Below are 27,410 nucleotides of genomic sequence, written 5' to 3'. Positions count from 1 at the left end.
GATGTTTCCTTTCTGTACCTTTTGTTGTAATCTACATATATTACTTCCAAAAGCGGATTGGTTGTGGTCAAAACTAATGGTTCTGTTGCTTCAACTTCTTCTTCAAGAATGACTGGGCAACAGGTCTTCTTCTACCATTATTTCCAACAGATCCTTTAATAGAATCTATGATGGATTCCTTAAAAGAAGTAGAAACAGTAAAAACTGGAAAGGATGCCTTGGCATAATCTCCCTGCTATCCTTCCTCAAAATGTGTAATTTTTTGAATAAGGAGCATCCAAAGTACGCTATCCTCTAAAATGTTATTTTTCGGAAAGGGGGCTTTTCCTATCTCTAGTGTACTTACTGTTAAGCTGGTTAATCATTAATGAAGTTTGAAATAAATTCCTCGATCAGAATTTTCCTCTTTTTTTACAATGGTATGATGCCCTTTCTGGATCATTAGCTCCTAGGCTATTGTCTAAACTTCGTATTGATTGGTGTAGACGTCTCTTGTAGTGTTATACTTCCATGTTTTACAAAGTATAATGTTGTTTACAGTTCTTCTTACTCGGCTCTACAGTCCATCAATGGCCGCCTCGATACGCTTCCGCCAGTCCTCTCTATTCAATGCGGCAGCTTTCCAATTGCGGGTGTTCAGCATGTTGTTCTTGGCGTCCTCGCTGACACCATCAACCCATCGTAACCTAGAGGTGTCCAACTCTTCTTGTGTGCTGCACATTTTCCTCCATTATTTTTCTGGGCATTTCATTATCTGCCATTCTAATTATATGGACTGCCCATCGCAACCTTCTTAATTTTATCACCGATAACGATGTCCGGGGCCTGGAATAGGTGTGTTGTTTACTATTAATGTGGATCAATTTTTTTCTGAGTTCGTAGAAAATTAATGAGTTCCAACTATGAGAATTGCAAATAGAGTAAGTCGTGTGAATCTTCACAACAAAATTATTCATTTTATTTTATTTTTTTACCAAAAGTCTCACCTTCAGCAAAGTCCAGCTGCTGAAAGTTGTCCAGGTGCTGAAAGTTGTCCAGGCTGCCAATTTTCTTTTATAATTAACCGGAATTTTTCTCACCTGTGAGATAGTACTTACAGTAAAAAAAACAAGGCTGGAACGGGTCAAAAGTAGGAAATATTGTTGTTTCTCCCACTTAGAAAAGTTAATTTTCTTCAGTAGTATAGGCGTCGACGTGAGCAATGCGTGAGATGACGTAACATTTCCAGGAGAACATGATAAGGGCTACGCACAAGGGACAGAAGGTTGTTGGCTCGTCAAAGTTGTAGGACCAGTCCTACCTAGTTGTAGTGTCCTATGGGAAATGGGAAAAGTTATTTAGACAGGAACGTTACCACTCTAGTCTAGTGTATGAAAGGAAGAAGAGGTCTTTCCAGACGTGGGCTCTCTCTCTCTCTCTCTGTCTGGAAAGGGATTTTCCTCGCAAGTAGAAAAGTACCTAAATGTGGTGACTTCTCTCGAAGGTGAATGTGTGGAGGGGGGGGGTGACACAAGTTTGGCATGTGGTGGAGACAGGCGGTGCCAGAACTGTTGGTGGCTGTGCGCCGTCTCTCTCTGTTCAGCAAGCCAAAAATGGAGACTACACAGCTTCAGTGGTCCATCATCTTACTCCCAAGTTTTCTTTAAAGCTTTCATCACATCCATCCTTTCAGCAACAATTCAATTCTATCTTTACTTTTACACCTTACTTTATATCACTATTATTGCATTAAAAGCCTATTCATTCTTCTTTGTATCTTTGCCACAAAGTTTAGTTTGTATTTATTGACACATTCTTTTGATTCAATGAAATTGTTTTAGTTGCTTTTTCAATCTTGTTTCAGATTTTATTTTCGTCTTTTTTGATCTTCCTTGAAAGAAAGATACTTATCACTTTGCTTATCACTAGACATGAAACTATTAAGCATTAATAATAATATGTAATTAATAATTAATCTAGTTTATTAATATTAAATGTGGACTTAGTTTTCTTCAATTACATTGTTAAACTAGGTGTTCTCCCCACAATGTTATATAATGTAATATAAAATAGATATGCATATTTTTAGTTGGTTATAAAACTTCTTTACAAGTACTCAATTAGAGGGCTAAATTAAATTAAAGTTTGAAAATGAATGAATTATAATTACAAGTATTAATTATTTGTTATTAACTATGTAATTACTGCTCTCGTATTCTGCTATAAGACGAATTCAAGACTGAAATTTCGTTTTAACTCCTTAATTCAAATCACGGCAGTAAAAGACCAACTCCAACTTTCCCTATTTCTTCCTTAATATGCGAGTGAATGTGATGATTATTCAGAATAAAGATAAATCACAAGAATAATTTGGAATAGAGTGAATAGATGATGAGATAAATTTTTTATTATTCTAACAGAAAAATATTCGTGGGTGATAAAAGTACAGCATAATGGTTTGTGACATATAATACATTCTAAAATATGTGATTCTAGAAGTGTGAATGAAATGTTGGGTACTAGCTGATTTGTGTACTTTTTTGGCGTTTAATCAACCCTTATACTTAACTTTTTAGAGTGTAGGTTTTTGTTAAGGAGATAGATAATTGGTATGGAAATCCTTATCATTCTATTAATTATCTTAACAGGATAAATTGGGACATATTATGGGAACCATTGGTAGTGACTTAAACTTAATAAATTAGGGGGAAAAGTGTACAGGAATAATCTAAAAGATGATTTGATCATCCTAATGAAAATATTGGAAGAGAAACCGCAAAAGAAAGAGAATACACAAAAAAAAGGGATTTAGAGGAGCAAAGGATTCGGATAAACCCGTTGAAAAAGAGAAGATAGACGATAAGAGATAAGAAGATTCCACCTCTGAGTGGCACTCATTTAAGATCGATAAGAGTATTTGCTCTTTGAATCTAAGTATTTAGTATGGCATTATCCTAGAAGAGATAAGAAAGTTAAGATAATGGAATTTTTAAGACAGGTGAAATGAGAAGATGGGACTATAGTGAAATCAGCGCAGAAGAAGAGTGAACAGTTGGAAAAATAGTGAAGGTTAAAAAGTCTTGAAAGAACATCCCAGGGTCCAGAAACGAAGTTGGTGGAAGCCACGTGCTTCTAAGAGATCCTGTGATCACCATTAGCCATCCTGAGCGTGGATATGTGGAAGCGTAATACGAGATAATTTAGTAGCTCACAAAGAAGTCGAATTTTTAGTGGGAGTTCAGTGAGTATTATTTAAGGATTGGTTAATAAGGCGTAAGTACTTTACTACAATCGACTTGATTTAACACTTCGCTTAATTCTGTGATTTGAAGAATACATTTAAACGATGTAATGCTTCCATTTGGTGATTCGACTGGGTGTCTATCGATTTAAATAGATCCAAGAATTTTTACTGTTGAAACCATGGTTTTCTTTAATTTTATTTTGGATTCCATCAATCACGGAGAACTGTATTTAAGTTCAATTGAACAAGTACTTAGATTAGCGGTTTTGTCACTAAGGCGAACTAATGAGTACATACTATTCTAAGCAAGTCTCTTGATATGCTCTCTGGTTCAAGGCGTACAGTTTATTTGTGCTGAGTTGTGATGTTTGTATGTGTATTTGTGAACAGTTGCGAGTAGTTATGTTGGTACCGCCTTTAGAGTAGTTATGTTGGTACCCGCCTTTAGAGTAATACTCCACATTCTCTGTCTCTCTCTCTCACACACACACACTCACACTTTTACACACGTACACACACAACACACCCACCAACCACCACCACCACCACCACCCTCCAACACTACCCTCCAACTCACTTCTGACGCTGTTTCCTCTCTCTTACAACTTTGGATTTAGTTGAGAGATGTCTAGGCTGGGAAAGTTTGCGCATGCGCGCATACTGCGGCGGCTCCTTCATCTTTAATAATTAAATTAAAGGCAACAGATGTTAAAACATTCATGTTGTTGCATGCATCCTTGGGCTTCTTTGTATAAAACCTAGTTAATGTTCAGACGGTGTGGCCCTTCTGCCCTTAGCAATTTCGCTTGACGTACCACGTTCCTTTCCATCCTCTTTTACTATTTACTTTATTTTTGCACTAAATAAATTTCAATTGTCGTCAATTCTAGCAGAATTTCTTTTTTTATTACTTTTAGTATTCTCTCTTTACTTAGTCAGTTTTAAAATTCCTCCATTTTTGTTTCTATTTTTACTTAATTAAAGTTTTTCTGAAATTAAACCTTTCAGGTAATTAAATAGTTTATAAGGGCGTAAAATATTTCAAAAATTAAAATATCGTAGGTGATTCAAATTTGGTACTTCCTTTATAAGTCCTTTAAGATTTTGACTTCACTTCTGTTTCCGTTTTGCACTCCAATTGCTGACTCGGTGTTATATCCTAAATGATTATTTATACGAGGATTCTGGAATCCTAGGATTCCAAGGTACAAAGGCTTGTCCAGTGTTTATCTGCTCTATTTAGTACATAGCTGATCTCCCACTACATCCTAGCATACTAACAGGTCCATCCTCCTGCTCCGGAAGTAGAGATTAAAAAGATCAAAACCCCAGAAATTCAAGACACTATCTTCAAACTTAAAAACATAAAACCCTCCCTGCTATTAATTCCAAATCACATTTTCCTCCCAATAGATATTCAAGTCGTTATCCTGGACTCTATTTTGGCATAAGATACACACGGGACCCTCAGTCACGGACTCACAGATACAGAACATTTAATCAGGATATTAGAGAAAACGCTGCAAAATTATTATGCAAAAAAAAAAAACAAAACGTAGTTAGTGAGACGCCTAACATAAGTGAAGTCTACATTCGCTCACCCCACCCCTCCCAGTGAGGCACCTGAGAAGAGTCGAGAGACAACCACTACTGACTTGGAGCCATTATAAACTTCCCTCTAACGTTCCCCCAGGGAAGCGCCATAGCCTTCTCAAATTCCTGACCACTTTGCAGGTTCTCCTGGAAGAGCGAAGAGCCGACATTAAATGATAATCACGAGTATACCTTCTCTTAACGCTGCTGTCCAGGCTCTCTTGAACATGGTTCCCCCCTAATTATAAGATAATTTCCTTCAGGATAATATCTTCAAGTTGGTTTAAAAGAACTTCGGGAGGACTAAAATATTCTTACGTGTTGTTATTATTTAACTTTTTATTTTTTATTTCTTGGTCTTATGTTTCATGTAAATCAGCCATTATTCATTGGTCTTTCTTTAAATAGTGAGTAGTCTGCCTTCTTTATCTTTATTTTCACATTCTATTTTTATAGTTAACATTATTTTTCAATTAATTTTCACTGTGGAAATGAATTTTCTAATAAGTGAAGTTCATATAGCGTACGAGTATATTGAGTAATGAATAATACGAGTTAGAGCTAATTTGGAATGAGTTTGAGCTAGTTTAATTAAGGAAAGTCTGAGAATAAGGTGCCAACTCAAGCGCAAAGTTGTTTATTTAAATGTAGTTCGACCGAGAAAAAGTCTCTCCTCTCTGTTCAGAGAAACGCCGTCGATTGCTCATTTCGTTTTAAATTGAGCACATTTAGTTTCATTACTCATTTTTATTTAACTATTTCTGTTCAGCTGCCTTTTTTTTAAAAAAAAAAAAAAAAAATATGTTTATTTCTGCAAAATTACTTTTGTCTGAAGAAGTTTTAGTGGAAGAATTTGGGAAATTATAGTTTCATATTTCCGATTACTTGGCAGGAAAAGTGTCTCTAAAATCCAAAGAATCATTTAGGAGTTAAAACTGGTTTCAAATCCCACCGAAGCTACCCTCAAAGTACAGTATTAAAAAAAAAACCCTAATAAAAGCCATAGGTTCTAATTAGCTTTTCAAGTTTTTCAAGTATCAGGAAAAAGAATTACTAAGCTTTGGGTTAAACAAGAAATTAGTAATTTCAGCTTTTTCGCGTTGTTTCCACCCGTTTATTTGTAACGGTGATAACAGTAGCAAACGAGTGGAGAAGTTACTTACCCAGTGGTAACACTCTAAAACATTAGGCTATTAGTCGCTCTCTTCACTTGAGAGGAGATCACGAGGCCACTGTCTGTTTAAGGCGTCTTATCAGGGTTATCAAGAAGAGTTCTAAAAGAAAGTTTTAGAGCTAGAGGATTAGCGAGAGATTGAAGGTTGAAATGGTGTTTCCTGTATCAGGTTTTGGACGACTTGAGTGAAAAAAGGAATGTTAAAATCTGTATTTCCGGTTAAAGACGTAAAAAGGAGCATTCACTATGGATCGAAGTATTTTAGATTGTGGAGAGATTGAACTATTTGGAGATTGGTGCGTTTGGTTGAACACCACAGCTGTTGCGAGGAATTGATCTAGAAGAAAGATTTTAAGCTAGAGGATTAGCAAGTGATTGCAGGTTGAAATGGAGTTTCCTGTATCAGGTTTTGGCGACTTGGGTGATAAAAGGAATGTTAAGATCTTTATCTCCGGTTAGAGGAGTAAAAAGGAGTGTTCACTATGAATCAAAGTATTTTAGATTGTAGAAGATTGAACTATTTGGAGATTGTGCGTTTGGTTGAACCATACAGCTCTATCCATACACCTAGATAGGTTTTAAATTAGTTTTTCGTTGCCAAGAGACTCTTTAGATGTATCGTCTAACACTTTTTTTGAGTGGTCGAAAGCATCTGATTAGTTCTGTTAAGTTTAGTGTAGGGCAAGCTTTACACTTCATCTGGTGCCACAGTGGGGTCCAGCGGTTAGCCGCATAGCTAAGTATTGGTGGTACTAGGTTTGGTTCTCTGTCTGAGATGAGAATCTATATTAAAGTACGTTTGTTAGTCGCCTTAGTCCAAGGTATGTACCTAATTTGGTTGTAGGGCGTAAAGCCAGTCTGAAATAATAGGTATTTACTTTACTTTTTTAAGAAAAGTATTAATTGTTGGTATACCTGAAAGGAAAGAACTTCCACTGCATGTTGCGTTGAATTACAGTCCGGAAACACACTGGCTACAAACAGGATGTCGCTGAACTCCAAAAATTCTAAGGAAAGGAAGTAAAGTTCTAATTGTCACTGTCCTGGACTGAACATCCGGTCTTCCGTGAGCAAATAGCGGAAACAAAAAAAAAATCTTGGATTACCTAAACTTCATTTCTTGATTTTTAGCCAAATTTAATTCTTGTTTTACTCCTTCCACTTCTTAAAATTATTCCCTTTTACTCAGATAATATCAAGTGATTGAGGAATGTAGCAGTTGGTGTGTTAATAAAGCTGGAAATGGTGCGCCAGTTGTGGTAATATTTAGTTTTTGAGAGAAGGAATAAGGGGGAAGCAGGAGATAACAAAAGGGAAAACCCATTTCCCAAACACTGGTGTGTGTCTATACGGTCTGGCCAAAGGAGGAGGAGCAGGAGGCTGTGGTGGCTTTGTGGTAGGAGAGAGAGAGACACTCTCTGATTCCTTTTGGACGACCTAAATATGAAGGAGGAAGAGGTGGCTGTGTTATCTGGTTTTTAGAAATAGAAAGAAAGAGAGGGAGCGACAGTGAGTGGGGGGGCGGTAGAAGCGCGGAAAAGACGCGGCTGCTGCTGGACGGACGGAGCTGATGGCTTCCGCCCACCTATCTTTATCATCCTCTTGGCAGACAAAACGGTGGACAATATCTTTAATAACTTCTCTTATCAGGACTGACCTTCGTCTCGTTCTTGCTGCTTTGTCCCTCCTTCGTATTCCCAATGTCTTCCCTTCGTGCATTACGTCTGTCGCTGCTACCTCATAACCACTCCGCTCCAGAAATTTTCTTTTTCCATTTCTCTTGTTTTTATCTTTTTTCTCTCATTTTCCTCGCTCTCTTCCACCCTACCTTTCTCCAAGAAAAGATAACTATTTTTCCATTTACAATAATAACTATATATACATAATTTTTGAAAAAAAAAAAAATACTTAAAATAATATTTTTTTAATTCACAGCCTATCTCTTATTTTCACAATTTTTATGAAAAACAATTATTTCAGTTTGAACGCTTTTTTTTCTTGTACTTTTTAAAACTATTGTTTATTTTCTTTCAGTTTTTCCATTATATAAGATTCATTGTATTCAGTGGTTTTCTTGCAACAATAATAAGTATCTTTGTCGTGTCTTATCAATTGATTATAATAGTTATCTATAAAGTAACATTCTTTCTACAGACTCAATATTTTATTCAATTAATTTTTTATAAATATCCATTCATTTTGTTATTTCTTATCTGCTCTATTTGTTTATTTTAATTTTCTTTTTTTTCGTTAACTTGATTACAATTTTAAATATGTCTATATTTGTTTTTTTTGTTTATTTATTTTGCAACTGTTTCTGATACAATAGGCAAAAGAGATGAGAGATAAGGGATGGCGCAAATACACATGCACGCATCTATATGTGTGTACATGCATGTGCGCCAAGAGGCGTGAGTGGAGTGAACGACGACCATCCAGTGATGGAAGCCGTTAGTTGGCCAGATAGGCAAGCTTACACAGCAACCATCCTAGGAGGTCGGCGTTAAATGTTTCAGATGATCGCGTGGGCAACCGCCGCTTTAGTCTGCGCTGTGGATTTGAAGGAAGTGCTTGTAGTAGACATGTTTGAGGGTAAGAGGATTGTAATGACTGTGCCCAGATTTGAGTGGAGTTTTGTGTATCGAGATTGGGGCTATTTCCAGAGACGAGAGGAATATTTAGAACAGAGTGTATAGTATGATTGGAGACGTAGAAGGGAGCGTTTAACTATTGTTCTTGGAATTTTTGATTGTAAGGTTTGAAGTCGGTTGATGATTTTTTTGGCACTTCCGTACGTCCATATTGGGGTAAGTAGAGCGGTATATAGTGATCGTTTGTTCGTCACGGTCAGTTTTGATCGAGTAGTCTTTTCAACATTTTATACCCCAGATTGAGGTCAATTCGTTTGAGTTTCGTGTGGGGGTTCCATGTTAGTCGTTTGTCAAGATGTAGTCCGAGATATCGAGAGTAGTAATTGGTAAAGAAGTGGAAGGAGAGAGGAGGGAGAGTTTTCCTGAATGCTATGAGTGAATACTATGTACTTAGATTTCAATTCATTCACTTTGATTCTCCACTTTTGCAGCCAAGACTCGAGAAGATTTAGGTGTGATTGGAGTGCACGGCTTGCTATTACAGGATCTAGTTGAGAAGAAAGAATTGCAGTGTCGTCGGCGAATCTGAAAGTAATTGTAGTCGGGTGATGTCTATATTTAGTGGGAAATTTATATTGTACATTTAATTATTTATATACATTTTCTTAATTTTTTTAATTTAAGACATGTCAAAATCTGAAGTTATTGGCTTTTTAGTAGCTTTTTACATTGCATTGCTGGTCTCCGAAGAAAGTGTTCTACCGTTAGAGACAACACTGTCCGGATCACCGTCCGGACATTGAAGCTGTAAAAAAGTTTTTCTTTTTGGGGGAGAAAATCTTAGAGGAGCCATTGTTTAGAAATCTTAGACATTGCAGTTGTTCTGGAATGAAAACTGTCGTGTTTATAAATCGGAAGGAAGCAACCTCCCTGCAATGTCTTGCATATGGGTACTACTTGGATAATACATAAATCATGCCTTAATCCAAAAAGTATTTCATTTGATCTGATAATAATAATACGAGGGTCGTTTGAAAAGTCCGTGCAAAAATAAAAACTACTTAATTTTTTGGGGTAAACCTTTTTTATTTTTCAACATAGTCTCCTTTTAGGCTTATACACTTCGTCCTACGCTGCTCTAGTTTGTTGATCCCTTCCGAATAATAGGATTTGTCCAAGTCTGAAAATTAGCCATTCGTTTCTGCAATCACCTCCTCGTTTGAATAAAATCTTTTTCCCGCCAGCCATTTCTCCATATTGGGGAACAAATAGTAGTCCGAGGGAGCCAAGTCTGGAGAATAGGGGGGATGTAAAACGAGTTGGAACCCTATTTCCATTAATTTTGCGACCACAACTGCTGAGGTGTGAGCTGGTGCGTTGTCTTGATGGAAAAGGACTTTTTTGTGGGCCAATCGTGGGCGTTTTTCTTGCAGCTCGGTTTTCAAACGGTCCAATAACGATGAATAATATGCACCTGTAATAGTTTTACCCTTTTCAAGATAGTCGATGAGGATTATTCCTTGCGAATCCCAAAAGACAGTCGCCATAATCTTCCCGGCCGAAGGAACGGTCTTCGCCTTTTTTGGCGCAGATTCCCCCTTGGTAACCCATTGTTTAGATTGTTTTTTGGTCAAGCGTGAGCAATCGCGGCACCCATCTTGCCGATAGCTTTGTCATGTCCAAATGTTGATGGAAAATATTATGTACCCGTTCATTCGAAATGCCAAACACAAAGAAATAGACCGATCTGGCTGAAACTTGGTGTGTGTTCTTCCAAGAGATGCTACTAACTAAACATAACCTCGATACGCGCCAGTGGTGCTATCTCTCTGACTTTGCACGGACTTTTCAAACGACCCTTATAGGAAATGGATTCGCTGAGAGGTTAACCCTTTACTGGATTCCAATAGGGAGATCTCAGGTTTGTTTTGTTCTCTTTATTTAAAATTACGGTTTCAGGCTTTTACAAAGGGTTTTTCCTCATTCCGACTCATGGAGGGGGAAATAACTTCCACTTTATAGTTCGCGGTTCTACAAGAGTAATCTGCAAAGTAAGAAAATGGGAAGGAGTTGATGCAACAGTTGGCAGAGAATGGTTACTTCTTTGGGAAGGGAAGACCTGGTGCCGCAACACCTTTACTTAAAGTTATTAGTTTAATCTAAGATGATGTACAGTGTAGTTGTAGTAACGAGAGAACCACTGTCCAGCAGTGTGCTGGCAGTGCACTGGAAAGAAAAGTGGCTCTGGGGGAGCCAATAACCTCACGAGATATAGATGCTCCTTAAATACTATTAAAATTAAAATAAAGATAAAGTTTTTATATTAAAAAAATTTTAAGAAAATGATTAGAGAAGGATAACGTGATTTTTAATTTCTGTTAAGCTGTAAGGATGGCAGGAATATACGAGAGTACTCGTAGAGTACTGATCCATCCAGCTGCTGGCCATTAGATTTCCTCTTGCTCCTAAAACCTTCTTACTATCCGGTGATGGTTGTCTGTGTAATGGGTTCAGATGTGAGAGAGAGAGTGAGATGTTGGTTGTGGATGTTGATGGATAAATAACACTTTTAGTATCGGTATAAGACTTTATGTATTTATATGACTGACTGCCAAGGACTCTATACTTTGCACTACAAGAACAGAACAGACTGACTGACGTGGCTAAACGATGTGTACAACTCAAGTGTAAGACTTTGAACAGAATTACAGAATCTCCGAATCTCCGAATTGAATATATATCTCACTGAATTGAATATAATAATTGAATTGAATTTGAATTGAATATGATGATGATTGACTTTCCTCTTGTTCTTATATACCTTCGCCGAGCCTCCATTCTCTGTGTCCAAGGGGGCTGTCCCTCTCTCTCTCTGGCTAGAGTGGATGAGTGGTGGGGTTTCACTACCCCTACGCAAGAGTGGATGAGTTGTGGGGGGTTCACTACCCCTACATCATCCCCCCGTTGTAATGGTTGAGGATGAGAGAGAGAGAGAGAGAGAGAGATGTTGTTTGTGGATGTTGATGGATAAATAACACTTTTAGTATCGGTATAAGACTTTATGTATTTATATGACTGACTGCCAAGGACTCTATACTTTGCACTACAAGAACAGAACAGACTGACTGACGTGGCTAAACGATGTGTACAACTCAAGTGTAAGACTTTGAACAGAATTACAGAATCTCCGAATCTCCGAATTGAATATATATCTCACTGAATTGAATATAATAATTGAATTGAATTTGAATTGAATATGATGATGATTGACTTTCCTCTTGTTCTTATATACCTTCGCCGAGCCTCCCTTCTCTGTGTCCAAGGGGGCTGTCCCTCTCTCTCTCTGGCTAGAGTGGATGAGTGGTGGGGTTTCACTACCCCTACGCTAGAGTGGATGAGTTGTGGGGGGTTCACTACCCACTACCCCTACATCTGCAACCAGACGAAACTGTCCCGAAGGCTAGCAGTGCACTGAAAAAGCGCTCCTTAAGTTTAAATCCTCCATCCATTCCCGTAACACTAGATCTCGCTCATCTGATCTTTATATTCCCTCTCACCGTACCTCATCCTTTGACAAGTCCTTCCTCATACGTGCTACCTCTCTATGGAACTCCTTGCCTTCATCTGTCCGCCATGCTCCTACCCTATCCATCTTTAAATCCAGTCTATTCAGTTATCTCCTTTCTATTCAGCTTCCTCCGAAATTCTAATTGTTTTAATTTATTTCCTTAATTTCTGCTGTTTTATTATTTTATTTTTACTTTCATTTTCACTTATTATATTTTCACTTTTGTAAATATTTATTTATTTATTTAATTTCTCTATAATCACAGGCCAAACTACGAAGGCCTCTATTTGTACCTGTATTTATTCTTAGGGGACAATTGTCCCAGAATAATAAATTTCTTTTCTATTCTATTCTATTCTATTCTTTTTTTCGCCAATAACCGCAGATGTTACCACGCCTTATTTATAAAAGTAATAAATAAATTTAACGGAAGGAATTAGCTAAGTAACTAGCGTACCGGATTCCTTGCAGAGATCCCGGTTTCTAATTCATCATACTAGGAGAAATGCCTCTCCTAAATTTTGCTGAACCAATTTTTAAAGCAGTTTTTTTTGAAAGGCCAAAAATCTATTTGATGAACTTCAATAATGGACGCAAAAAAACGTTTTAAAAAAAATAAATAAAATAAAACTAAAGGTGTGAGTCACGTAAAGATTTATACTTTAAAATAAACGTTTTAAAGTCACACGGTTCAAGCAATATGGCGTCTGTGGTAAATAGAATATCGTTTGTTCGTGAAATTGCTTCCAAACGCTTTATTTAGGTTTTAAAGTTTCCAAACTTTTTTTTTTTACCCCCACCCTTTTTTTCACTTTACTTTGTGTACGCGCGTGTGTGTGTGTGTGTGTGTGTCTGAGAGAGAGAGCGAATGATAGACACAGAGAGAGTGAGTGAGATCGAAAGAGAGACTCAGATTTTTATGTTTGAAAAATATATTAAAAAAACTTTTAGTTCACACATTGCAGAGGATACTTTTTCTCGTTTCAGCGCAACAAAGTCTTTTTCACAAAGTTCACTATGAACTTCACAGTTTCTCTTCTAACAAACGAGATCCATTATTTTATATAGACCTTTTTTTCTTTTTAACATCTTAATTCTACGTTGATTATAGTTTAAAAGTGTTAAAAGGGTTTCGAACCAAAAAAACCAAAAACTGAAAAGAGCTATTAGAAACCTCATTAAACAAAAAAAAAAATTAACGTGTGGCTGTGTCATGGACACGGCCTTGTGTTGTACGTGAATACGTTTATGTAACGGGTTATATTTTTTAGTGCTGCACGAGACCGAGACGAGGCGACACTTTATGCAGTCTCGATCTCGTCGAGATATCTCAGTCTCGGTCTCGGTTTTTTTTGAATTTTTGTTTAGGTATTAAAAGCGGTTTGCTATTAATAATCTTTTCAAAAAATGTTATTATTTTCTAATAATTATTTTAATTTATATATTGGTAATGAAAATGTGTGTGAAAAGAAGACAACTACTTACACTTCAATGCGTCATATGTTACTATTACTGTTATATATCTTTATATAATTTCAAAAAGGTGTTAAAAACGCGCCAAATGAAAGACCCAAATAACATATCTGCCTGCTATAACAAGTCGATTCGTGAAATAAAAAATACACCTCCCAACAAACTTCCCGCTTATGGCTGTTGGTGAAGATAAAGAATCTGGTGATTCACCTTTTGACGACGACGACGACGACGACTGCATCAATATTTTTGCACCATTTGCTCAAAAATCAGCAAATATCACCGAAGCATGGAAGGCAGAAATAATTAATTACACCAAATTAGACCAGTAGACGTTGACATTTTAGAATGGTGGAAAACACTTGAGAATTCCTTCAAAAATTTGTTTAGAATGGCAAAAGATATTTTTAGTATCTGTGCAACTTCAGTGCCATCGGAAAGATTATTTTCGCAAGCTGCGATGATAATGACCAACAGAAGATCTTCTCTAACTTCTGACTCAGTAAAAGCTCTTTTATGTATCAATGTTTGGGCAAAGTGTATCTTAAAAACGAAAATTTGTGGCAATATTTTTTAGGTGCAGAGATAGTCTTTTTTTTCAAATTCACTAATTCCCAAATTCTAAAATATAATTCAAATAATATCAAAGTTCAAAGTATTAGATTATTAATAGTGAAATTTATTGAAATTGAATGAATGGATGATATGAATAGTGAAATTTAGTGAATTTATGTAAAAATTATGTAATTCGAAGGGGGCCGCCACGGTAGCCGAGCGGTGCGAGACCTGCGAAGCTAATGTGTATTGTGGTACTGGGTTCGATTCCCGGTCTTAGGCCTTGGATTTTATTTAATGGTTAATATGAGAAATTTACAGTAAAGTATGTTTGCTAGTCGCCTCCGTCCGCGACACCTAATTGGTAGTTGGACGTAAAGCCTCGCCTGAAAAAATAGGCGATTACTTTACTTTGCATACTTTACTTATGTAATTCGAAGTCAAATAGATGTAGTAATATTGAACATATATAATAAAATCGTATCTTTTAATAATTAATTCAATACCCGTAATGATTATTTATTAATAAAGAACACAATTTTATAATTTTGTAGCTAAAAATTAATATTTGAAAAACCGAGACGAGACCGAGATTTCTCGACGAGATATATATCATGTCTCGATCTCGGTCTCGGTCTCGGTTGCTCAAGTCTCGTCTCGGTCTCGGTCTTAGTCTCGGTTCCGAGACCGAGATTTGTCTCGTTTCTCGTGCAGCACTAATATTTTTTATATAAAATCTTTTTATTTATTTATTTAGGATGAAATCAAGGAAACAAATCGACGATCGAACACAACCTATGCCAAATACAGTCCGTTGTCGATGTAGAAGCGATTTCATCATCCACTTGCATAATTCCAACCGCCCCAGCTGCAGATATACTGGACACCGTCGTTGTTCCGCTCGGCCGCATTCATTCTTTTACGTTCCCGACGGCACAGCTTGACTCGGTCATATGGTGTTTTATTATTACTATTCGATTGTTCTTGAGAAGCCCTTTCCAACCGTATATGATCTCTGGCTTTTCGACGCGTGTAGGCCGACATTATATATTTTTGATAATATTTTTTTCATTCTAACACCTTATTATATTCACTGTCACTATTTTACACTGATGTTTTATATGCAATCGATAGATTGTGACGACAGCTGACGATTAAAACTTAAACGAACATCGTAGCTTCTCTGAGTCAAAAGTTATATACTCATTGCAAATCTCGAAACGCAGCAAAATGATTTCAAAATGGCGGCGCTTCCCCCTCCACCAAATATGGTTGTCCAGTGAGATAATAGTACTCCATAACGCTTTGTCTATCATAGCTGTCATCGCTAGATGGCCGCCATACACCACGAGTCCAAGTCGTTGTGTAGGAAACTGGTCTTTTTTTTGGGCATTGGCTTTCGCCATACAGCCAGCATCGTCTATGTATACAGCCAGCATCGTCTTGTATACAGCCAGCAGCATCGTCTAGGTGCTTATCATTAGAATATCACTCACTCTCCATTCTTACTTATAAATACATTCACTTCACCCATTCATCCCTCTACTATATACAACTGCTATTTACATAAACTACAGCTAATGGATGGATCAGTACTCTATATTCCTGACATCCTTATAGCTTAACTGAAATTAAAATCACGTAATCCTTCTCTAATCATTTTCTTAAATTTTTTTTAATATAAAAACTTTATCTTTATTTTAATTTTAATAGTATTTAAGGAGCATCTAGATCTCGTGAGGTTATTGGCTCCCCGGAGCCACTTTTCTTTCCAGTGCACTGCCAGCACACTGCTGGACAGTGGTTCTCTCGTTACTACAACTACACTGTACATCATCTTAGATGAAATTAATATCTGTAAGTAAAGGTGTTGCGGCACCAGGTCTTCCCTTCCCAAAGAAGTAACCATTCTCTGCCAACTGTTGCATCAACTCCTTCCCATTTTCTTACTTTGCAGATTACTCTTGTAGAACCGCGAACTATAAAATGGAAGTTATTTCCCCCTCCATGAGTCGGAATGAGGAAAAACCCTTTGTAAAAGCCTGAAACCGTAATTTTAAATAAAGAGAACAAAACAAACAAAAAAGTAGCGAGGTTAAAGAAAACGTGTTCTCCTTGGTTCTCTTCTTTGTTCTCCTAACTTGATTATTAAATATCTCTCTTTGATCAAGATAGATCAAATGTCTAAAAAGAAAAAAAAAATGGAGCTAAAGGATTCCATAAAAGACATAACTTACTCCACTGTCTGTAAATTTCAATCCAGGTAGAAATTTTTCGTCTGTTGCAGGAAAAACCTTGTCCGCTACTGTCGGAAAAACACCGACGCTTTTTTAGAAGATGGGCTACATATTATTTAAAGTGAATATTTTTATCTGTAGCTTTTCTATTTCCTGTTTCCTGGATGATTCTTAGGGATGATTCTTTTTTTATTTTTATTTATTTTTTTTTTAAAGGGCTAAAAGAAATTTGTCCTTAATGTCTGGCAATCATCATGTTCAAAGGCATTCCATAGGTTTTTGCTCTCAAGGGAGAAATTCATCCTAGTGTGACGTAATATTGTTTGCAACTTGTCTTCAACTGACTTTTCTTTCATCTGCTTTTTATATAGATCTAAGATATTATATATATATATATCTTTGTAGACACATATATCTTGAGTGTGTTATGAGTTAGCTTTTTCTAGTATATATGGGGTTCACGAAGCACGTAGTATATTTACATTTAAAGATAAATATTTTAATTTTAAGGATTTAATTTTCTTATATTTTTCCAATAGCCTTAAATTATCTACAAATAATGTAACACTTCTGAGGAAACGTAAAGTTATCTCCTTGGTCTCAATAAAACCAATTCCTCAAAAAAAAAAAAAAAAAAAAAAAAAAAAAAAAAAAAAAAATAGTAAAGTAAGTAAGTAAAGTAATCGCCTATTTTCTCAGGCAGGTTTTACGTCCAACTACCAAAATTAGGTGTCGTGGACGGAGGCGACTAGCAAACATACTTTACTGTAATGTTCTCATATAAACCATTAAATAAAATCCAAGGCCCAGACCAGGGGAATCGAACCCACTAAACCAACAATACATCTTAGTATTGCGGGTCTCGCCTCTAACCGCTCGGCTACCGTGGCGCCTCTTAAGAAAATAGTATGTTTTGGTTTTAGGGATTTTATTTCAAAAGTAAATTTTCATGTGAAAAGTTACCAATAAAAGATTAGGCTGACTAAAGTTAATGAATACAATTTTAAGGAAAATCAGTGAAATTATTAGCCGTAGTAAATTGTGAAAAAGCCATAAGTTTCACGTAATATTGTGCAATATTATTGGGGAGGCGATTAGCTGATTGTTTAGCGTGCTGGTTTCCCAAGTAGAATTCAGCTACTTGATTTCCGGTTTTTGTCTTTCTATGTGAGCCCTCTTACAGCTCACTCTGTCCGTTGTTGGACAGAGTTCTCTGTCCAACGGCGGAACACTATCCTAAGACAGGCACTGCACAGGAAAAACGTTACTGGTGCCAGTTACCTTAGTTATAGGTTTGCCTTAAATTAAAATATAGATATGTTCAGTTACGTTTCACTTCCGGTTTTCTTGTGGGCGGAACAAGTTCTTCCAGGATAAATTTCTGGGCGAAATAGATTTCCTCCTCGCTCCAATATCCTCTAATACAATCTCCGTTATCCACTTATCCTCATAACATGCCCCTGTATTTTCCGGCCCCATAAAATATCTTCAACTTCCTCTTTGATACATATACTTATATATATATATATATATATATACATTCACGTACATATTTATAGTATAATATTTTTATACTTATCAACATGCACCCAATCTTTTCATACTTATATATTTATATATTTGGCTTCTAGGTTACAAAGCAGGGGTGGCACAGTATTTCTCCGATTGCTTCGCCGATGTCATCTTCTTTTGGACATTCCAAGACCCTTATTACTGCTATCTCTCTACCAAACCTTGTTCACAGCAAGCGGGCTGCAGCAAACCCATGCTTATGGTTATGAAATATACCATAAATTGAAAAAGGAAGAACTTATATCTGTCACTGGCTGCCTTTACGCCTAAACTTACCGTACCCAAACCGTACCCACAGAAAGCTATAAATAAAGACAGAGGATGTAATCTAGTTTGCTGTAAATGTGGGTGTTCGGATTGGATTTTTGAAAAAAAAATGTCCTCTTTTTTACCTAGACTCTTTCAGCAAGGACTCTTTCCTAGCTCTATCCTTCCTCATCCTTGCACTAACCTCTGCTTTGCTCCAGTCCTGGAAGTGTAGGCGATGGTCATCTAGCTAGTTGGCATCTTTCTCACTTGAAGAACTGTTTTCCTTCGTTCATCACCTCTCAACTTCCACACTCACAACCAAATACTCTATTTCCGTAGTGCAGATCGTAGTTTTCTCTTCACTCAATCCAAGTATTTATTTATTACATAATATCATTCTTTTTAATAGTATTTAATTTAATTACTAGACGCCACGGTAGCCGAGCGGTTATAGGCTAGACCCGCACAGCTAAGATGTATTGTTGGTTTAGTGGGTTCAATTCCCGGGGTCTACGCCTTGTGTTTTATTTAATGGTCAATATAAGAGCCTTTATATTAAAGTATTGTTTGCTAATCATTTTATAAAGTAAAACAAGATTTTTTATTGGATCACAGAACAGGTCTAGTTTCAAGGCACCCCAGCCAACAAAATAAAATAGAGCATGGTTTTTACTTTTAAATAAATTCTTAAACAAATAAAAGGGTAAATTCTCATTTTACTTAATTTAATGTAACATTTATTTTTTGACTGAATTTTAACATGAGAAATATGGATAGAATTTTCTGCATCCGATTTTTGGAGTGATTCCAAACCGTTGCTTTTATTAAAATATATTATTTTAAATAAACATACATAATACGATATTATTTGTAAAAATTACATTATTTTGCATATGTGTTTTGTACATTTATGTACACCAAAGCTTTGCTAAAAAGTTAATGTTACATGTTGAAAGCAACGAACGTTGGTTACTTTATGCTCTATAGGGTTATAAAAATAATATAAAGTTTCTTTTGAGGACGACCCGTAGCTATAGTGATGCACACGAGTTGCCATGGTAAGTGAGCCTTAGGAGCCTTGGCTTAGTAGCTGAATAGAAGGCCAAGAGCTTACTTAGTTATCCACAAGGCAAACTCCAATACAACAACTAGTCCAGTTTGCAGACTCTCTAAAGACACGAACACAAACACTAAGGGAACGGTGCCACTGTTTTTCTCCAAGGACCTTTTAGAAATGGGTTAGTTTTGGGTTTGATTCATTCCTTTAAACAGAAACTAGCTACCCTTTGGCGCTAGAATCTATTCCTAGGTGTCTTTGCCAGCTCAAGAATTACATTCCATATCTTTCTATCCCTAGCTGCAATCCACCACCAATCCTTGACACTTAGCTGCCCTTGTATCATCCTGACTCAATACAGCTGAGTCAATACATTGAGTCCATCTTATTTTCAGCCTGTCAACCTTTTTTCCCCACCTTCTGCGGTGGTTTCATCCATCCTTGCTAAGTGGTCTGGCCATTGCAGTCTCATTAACTGGATATTCTTGACAATATCCACTACCGAATATGAGGGAATTCTCATTGGTTTGAATATGATTTGGTTAGATACGTAGTCAAAGGGAGAGTTGACTATACTGTTAGGATTTTCGTATTGTAGGGATTAAATGCAATATACGTTTGCCCTTTATTTATTTATTTTTTTCAGACAATGTTGATTTTAGGTATAAACTAGTGGAAGTGGTGACGTCACGCTTCCTTTCAGCAGGATAATTTTATTTGATAATGAAGGAAGTGAACCTCAACAATCCTATTAGTACAAAAATTCTAAGTAAAAAAGAACAAATTAATTACCAAAATTTTTGGACAGGAAGTCTTGAGAGTGTCCCTAAAAGTTTCTTTTTTAATTACCTGGAAATCTCAAAATGTGATAATTCTATAGTATTCGATCTATATCGATTCTAAAGTAATCGATTATACAATATATTGATTATATGAGGTATAATTTAATTTCAATTGCTATTATTCAGGGTTTAGATTTGGCAGTTTAGTTGAAGTTATATTTGGACTATCCTAGTATGGATTATTGTTTTGATATATTCATTTTCAGCTACAGTATTTTGATGCCCAAATGTAAGCTGGAATTATTTTTACTTTCCCACCTTAATATTACATTTCCGGTATCCATAACCTCACAACTTCCTCTATCTTGTACTTCTACTTCCAGGTCCTCTCATAGTCGACTTTTCCCGGCCCGAGTGGAGTTCTCGTTTTGCTGATGCAAAAGTTTTTTAATATGGCCAAGAATATTCGTAGCAAGTTTTCTAACCAGCTCCGGATGGACGCAGTACGCACCCCGTTTCCAGAAGCTACATCCTGCTGTTGGCAGGACGTGCTGCTATTTTCATTAAACCTCTTCCTTCGCGCCCCTCCCCCCCACCAGTCCGTAACTAATCCCTAATGTTTCTTGTTGCCTGAAGCTCGTCTCTGTTGTTATTCAACGGTAAACAACGAACTGATTATTTTTAACATCTTGGGATTTTATGCTACCACATCTGGTGGTTTTTAATTTTAATTTTATCAAAATTTTGAAAATAAATTGTAACAGAATGTCTTCAAAATATCCTTTCGTCAATGATCATGCGAAAACTAGTTTTTCTCGAATTTCATTCCTCTACAGCAGCTCATCCTAAATCGAATAACTGTCTTCTTCCGCAGTGCCAGGTAATCCTCCAAGGAGATTGAAGAGAAGATGGCCTCGCGATCTACCCTTATCGTGAGAGCAGTGCAATAAGTTTTCACGATAGTGATGAGATACCATTGGGGTGCCTTCTCTCAGAAAGATTGTGGAATTGGGTTCGAATCCCGGTCTAGGCCTTGGATTTTATTTAATGGGTAATAAGAGAACTTTGTAGTAAAGTGTGTTAGGTAGACCCGCAGTGCTAAGATGTATTGTTGGTTTAGTGGATTCGATTCCCCTGGTCTAGGCCTTGGATTTTATTTAATGGTTAATATAAGAAATTATACAGTAAAGTTTGTTTGCTAATCGCCTCCGTCCACGACACCTAATTTGGTAGTTAGATGTAAAGCCCGCCTTAAAAAAATGGGGTGCCTCCTTCAATCCAATATCCTGATATTGTGTTATAGGCCATATTTCTTTTTAAAAGAATTCTTTTATATTTTAATAAAATAAAATTAAAAATAATGTAACAGAAATGAACTTTTTGAATAATTTATACATAAATTAAAAGTCAAAATTGGATGCTAAATAGGTTATCTTACTGAATTCCAACGCAGAAACCCATGGTTCGAATCCAGCTGCTGGCCCTTAGATTTTCTGCTGAAATGGACAGTGTTGGCTGTTGTCCCGTGGGCCGGCAGTGCACTGTACAAATAAAAAAAAGACTTTGGGTGCCAATTTCAGATGTTCACGCCCCTTAATATAAATTTATTAAAAATTAATTCATTTATATCAATTTATTAATTAGAATAAATCTCTTTCAACAGTTCTTTGGGTAAAAATTTTACTTAAAGTAAAAGTTTCTGGGGGCAAAAAAGTTAAGAGATAACTTTTAAGGGACAGTAATTTCTTTAAAATGTTAATGGCTTCATAAATCTCGCCAGGAGTTTCCTTCAGTTTTTCTTTTAGCTACATACAAGGGAAAAAATCTTTTCTTTGATTTTCTTTCCCCATTCTTTCCTCTTTTCCTTCTTCTTGTAATAATTAGTTCAATAAAATGGGTACTCAAATATTCTTGGAGTAAGTAGAAGATTGAGGTAGTAGTTGCTTGGTTACAATATAATGAGGTTTACCTCCATAAAACGTTAACCTTTTTTCCTCCCTTCCTTCCCCACAATTTTCGTACTCTGTCCTTCATTGTAAGTCGATGAACAAGAGTATTTTTTTTTTTTCTTGTTCTTCTTATTTTACAAAAGGAGTATCGGTTTGCTCGGCATACCGGTCACTGAAGTTGTAGGAAATAAGACACGACAGTTTTAGCCGATAGAAGATTGTGAAGGTTTTTCTTGAATAACGAAGAGCTACTAACAGATTGAGGGTCCACTGTGTCCCTTCCATCGCAACAGTAAGTTTTGTCCTGTCTTCTGAAAGACGATCTTAGGATTACTAAAACACTCGTTAAAAAATTCATTATATTTATTCCAAAAAAAATCCATGGTGAAGTTGCAAATCAGACAAAATATTCTGAAAAATACTGATCTTTATCAAATCTGTCCGATAGATCGTCAAAAAACGCTCGAAAAACCATAACGTTGAAAAGCACCCAACTTTAACGTTTTGTTCTCTTTTCCTATAAAAGATAAAATTCATAAATTTTCTTTAAATTGTAAGGGAAATTCACATTTACAAGATTAATATTTGGGCAATTAAGTTGTTGTAATAGATATCAAGAAAAATGAGCAAAAACGACAATTTAAAAATAATTGTTTTTGTAGTTCTACTTCTTCTTTTCCTTCTTCTAATTCCTCTTCTTCCTCTTCTTCTTGTTACTTTTTTTTTTTTTTGAAAACAACGAAGCGTCTAAACGTGTGAACCGATTTTCATGAATGGGATCGTCAGATTTAGAATTTTGTGTAGATATGGCCAAAAACAAAGACTTAGAAAACAATTTAGAGAAACAAAAACGCTATTTTAAAACATATAATCGATTAAAAAGAAAGAGGTTATACAATACACCAAAAAGGTTTATAAATCAATTAAAAAAAAAAAATTGGGGGAAACCAAGAATGCTAATTTTAAACATACATATTATTTTTTTTAAATTATGAATGAAAATAAATAAATAAAATAAAAAACAGCTGATCATTCAGCTTAGATAACCTTAATTTACCAGCTGATCAGCTGGGCCAGTTACCGGCGGCCATCTTTAACTCGTCCGTGTTGTCTCTTTATTAACGTGATTTATTAAGTGTATATTAGTGCGTGTTAAAGTAAAGTTCTATTTTATAAATTGTGTTTAAGTTATACTTAGTGCGTGAACTATAGTTTTAGTGCGAATAGTGTTGTGAATTTATTTTAAATTGTGTCAAGTGTCAAGTGCTATTGGACTGGTGATCTACTGAGATGCTGATGGATATTCCTTAAACAAGGTAAGTCTTTATCAATTACTTATTTTAAATTTCAATTATATATTTACTATTCTAGCATGAAAATAGCATGTTACCATTTATTTATTACTTACAAATTAATATTAATGCTACGACTTGACTCGTTCAGTGTTGGTTAATTCCTGTTGTTTAATTTTGAATACTACAAAAAGTATTTAAATTGATTACTACATCTTTTCAATGTATTCTTTATTATTTTCTTTTTAATCGACTATAAGTTCAAAATTAGCATTCGTTGATTCCCAAAATTGATTTTGGAATTAATTTCTAAATCTTTTTAATCTATTCTTTTTAATTGACTAAAAGTATAAAATTGCCTTTCTTTGTTTTCCCAAATTGTTTTTGAAATTGATTTCTAAACCTTTTTAATGTATTCTTTGATATTTTCTTTCTAAGCTTCTAAATGTTCATTCATTGTTTCCCAAATTGTTTTTGAAATTGATTTCTAAACATTTTCAATGCATTCTTTGATATTTTCTTTCTAAGCTTCTAAATGTTCATTCATTGTTTCCCAAATTGTTTTTGAAATTGATTTCTAAACCTTTTCAATGCATTCTTTGATATTTTCTTTCTAAGCTACTAAATGTTCATTCATTGTTTCCCAAATTGTTTTTGAAATTGATTTCTAAACCTTTTCAATGCATTCTTTGATATTTTCTTTCTAAGCTTCTAAATGTTCATTCATTGTTTCCCAAATTGTTTTTGAAATTGATTTCTAAACCTTTTTAATGTATTCTTTGATATTTTCTTTCTAAGCTTCTAAATGTTCATTCATTGTTTCCCAAATTGTTTTTGAAATTGATTTCTAAACCTTTTCAATGCATTCTTTGATATTTTCTTTCTAAGCTACTAAATGTTCATTCATTGTTTCCCAAATTGTTTTTGAAATTGATTTCTAAACCTTTTCAATGCATTCTTTAATATTTTCTTCCTAAGCTACTAAATCATTCATTCATTGTTTCCCAAATTGTTTTTGAAATTGATTTCTAAACCTTTTCAATGCATTCTTTGATATTTTCTTTCTAAGCTTCTAAATGTTCATTCATTGTTTCCCAAATTGTTTTTGAAATTGATTTCTAAACCTTTTCAATGCATTCTTTGATATTTTCTTTCTAAGCTACTAAATGTTCATTCATTGTTTCCCAAATTGTTTTTGAAATTGATTTCTAAACCTTTTCAATGCATTCTTTGATATTTTCTTTCTAAGCTTCTAAATGTTCATTCATTGTTTCCCAAATTGTTTTTGAAATTGATTTTCAAACCTTTTAAATATATTCTTTAATCTTTAGTTTTTTAATGGAATATAAGTTTAAAATTTGCTTTTACAAGAACTTTTGTGTTTCTGGTGAACGAAGAGAAGATGTTCAGTGAATTACTTTTTTGGTAATGTCTTTAGTTGTTTGGTCAGACGTTTATTATCTGTTATCCAAATCTGACAGAGGTATGTCAGATTAGGTTTTAGCAGTGCCTTGTTCGTTGTTGTTAGTGTTATTTATGTTAATTTAGTGGTTATAACTGTCTCCATTTGGGTTATGATTGTTGCAGTTTTGTTCTTTCTGATTCTAAGATATTTCTTGATTATTTATTAGAATCTTTGGTCTTCAATTTGTAACCATTTTAGAAGGAGATTTTTGTTTACGTGTTCGATAGGTTTAAGTTCATTTCCATTTTTTTTTTTTGTTTTTTTTAACCAGTTTGTTATAAGATTAGTTGATGTCTTTAAGTGTGTGATAGTTTTGTTAATGCCCGCGTTGTCATTTTTATCGTAGTGACTAACATCGTTACACTAGGTTCAGGTCTGTTCATAGAGTATAAATTGAAGAGTATAGGACTTATTGCTCCCTGAGGCATGCTCTCGAGAATCGTCGTCGTAAACTTTAAATGTTATCGAACCTTACCCTGAAAGTTAGGCCTTGTAAAAAGGATCGTATGATTTGAATAAGGTAATTAAAGACGTAAATCTACCTTACTTTAAGCTGTCCAGGGTGTCACCATTGTAAAATACATCAGCTAAATCAAGAAATATAGGGGGGAAATTACTTCCTAGATCTTTGAATTTTCGGATTGTGATTGGTTTTATCCTGATAAATATTAGGGCCTATGTTTAAACCTCTTTTTAGTCTCAGTACAAGTCACCTGCCGGTCGGATTGTGATTGGTTTTATCCTGGTAATATTAGGGTCTGTGTTTAAACCTCTTTTTAGTCTCAGTACAAGTCACCTGCCGGTCGGATTGTGATTGGTTTTATCCTGGTAATATTAGGGTCTGTGTTTAAACCTCTTTTCAGTCTCAGTACAAGTCACCTGCTGGTCGGATTGTGATTGGTTTTATCCTGGTAATATTAGGGTCTGTGTTTAAACCTCTTTTTAGTCTCAGTACGTCACCTGCCGGTCGGATTGTGATTGGTTTTATCCTGGTAATATTAGGGTCTATGTTTAAACCTCTTTTTAGTCTCAGTACAAGTCACCTGCCGGTCGGATTGTGATTGGTTTTATCCTGGTACTATTAGGGTCTGTGTTTAAACCTCTTTTTAGTCTCAGTACAAGTCACCTGCTGGTCGGATTGTGATTGGTTTTATCGTGGTAATATTAGGGTCTGTGTTTAAACCTCTTTTTAGTCTCAGTACAAGTCACCTGCTGGTCGGATTCTGATTGGTTTTATCGTGGTAATATTATGGTCTGTGTTAGAGACCTCTTTTCAGTCTCAGTACAAGTCACCTCCTGGAGGGGGAAATTGTTCTACCCACTCCATAAAAATTTGCACCTCTGTCATGTTCTGGCGATGATAAGAACGAACGTATCTAGAACTTTTTAGAACCGGGAAAAAAGAAAAACTAACAAAAAGCAGATGGAAAACGTTGATACGTGATGATTGCCAAGTTTAGGTGGTCTGAGTAGAACTTTTATGCATGCTATGAGAGTGGTCGGAATATATGGGTTGGGGGTGCAGCATGCTCGGCTGTTTAAAAAAAAATGGGTGAACCAATGAGATAAGTAGAGTCAGGGATGTGTAACACAGCGGTCTGGTTCAATCCTGTCTCTTCAAATTATGTATTTGTGTACCTAATTTAAGAAATCTGTGGTGGAGACTCACACGACTTCCTCTTATGATTATTCACAAGGTTCAAACTCATAAATAATCTTCAAACTCAAAATACTCGAAGTTATATATAATTCATTTTCTGATACAGAGTGCACAGAATCGTATTATTGAACCTTTTTATTTTGCTTTCTACAACTTTCAAGTCTTCTTAACAGATCTATATCAATAAACAGTTGTGATACTTTACATACATATCTATATTTATTTTAAATTTAAAAATGTGTCATATGTTAATATCTGCCCCCACTGGTGGGGTACCTTTGAACACAATATAAAATAGAAAGAAATGATATTACTTTACTCTGAATCTACCTTCAATCAGTTATTTCTCTCACTACTACATTACTTTCTCTTTTAAACCAATGAAATCTAGTTCAAAAATTAAAGAATGGCCTCAGTTCAGGATGTTTGTACCCGAAGTGGTGATGGGTTTAGGGAAGTTTGTACAAAATATTCGGTTTGTTGCGCTTCTTAATGTAGTAGGTTCGGACCCACTTTCCCCTTCTCTGCGATTAAACAAAATAAAAAGTCACAAACTTGCAGTGCTCGGTAGGGCGGCACATTTTAACTGTGATGCTGAAATGTGGCCCCCCTCTAATTCCATAAAAGAAAATATAATATCCAACACTTTTGTATTTGCAAGCGAATAGGCTTTTTGTAAATACTAGATTTAAAAATACGGAATATTCCAAATGTTAAATATGGTGACTAACAATACTTACACCTTGTCCATTACAATCTTCACAATACACTTTCCAAAGCTGCAACAATAAAATTTTACTTCCACCTTACAAAATATAACATTCCTCAATTCTGGACTTTACAAACCATGAAAACGAAGGGAAACTCTGCCAGTTATACAACAGGTCTACCACAACATATGGAGAAACTTACCAATCATAAATGTTTTAAATATTTGGCGAGAATTTAAAACTGTTCAAAGGGGCCCCCC

General features: G+C 35.5%; 1 protein-coding gene across 1 annotated transcript in view; it reads left to right on the top strand.

The window, feature by feature from the left end:
• Positions 1–27,410, top strand: part of LOC141455642 (nephrin-like) — a 258,998-nt gene that overhangs the window by 57,537 nt on the left and 174,051 nt on the right. The window lies entirely within an intron of this gene.

This window comes from Rhodnius prolixus, unplaced genomic scaffold (assembly GCF_049639745.1).
Source record: "Rhodnius prolixus isolate KJV_2025 unplaced genomic scaffold, Rpr scaffold_4, whole genome shotgun sequence".
NCBI classification, from domain to species: domain Eukaryota; kingdom Metazoa; phylum Arthropoda; class Insecta; order Hemiptera; family Reduviidae; genus Rhodnius; species Rhodnius prolixus.
The sequence above is the reverse complement of the archived record's forward strand: the minus strand, read 5'-3'. Positions and strand labels throughout refer to the sequence as shown.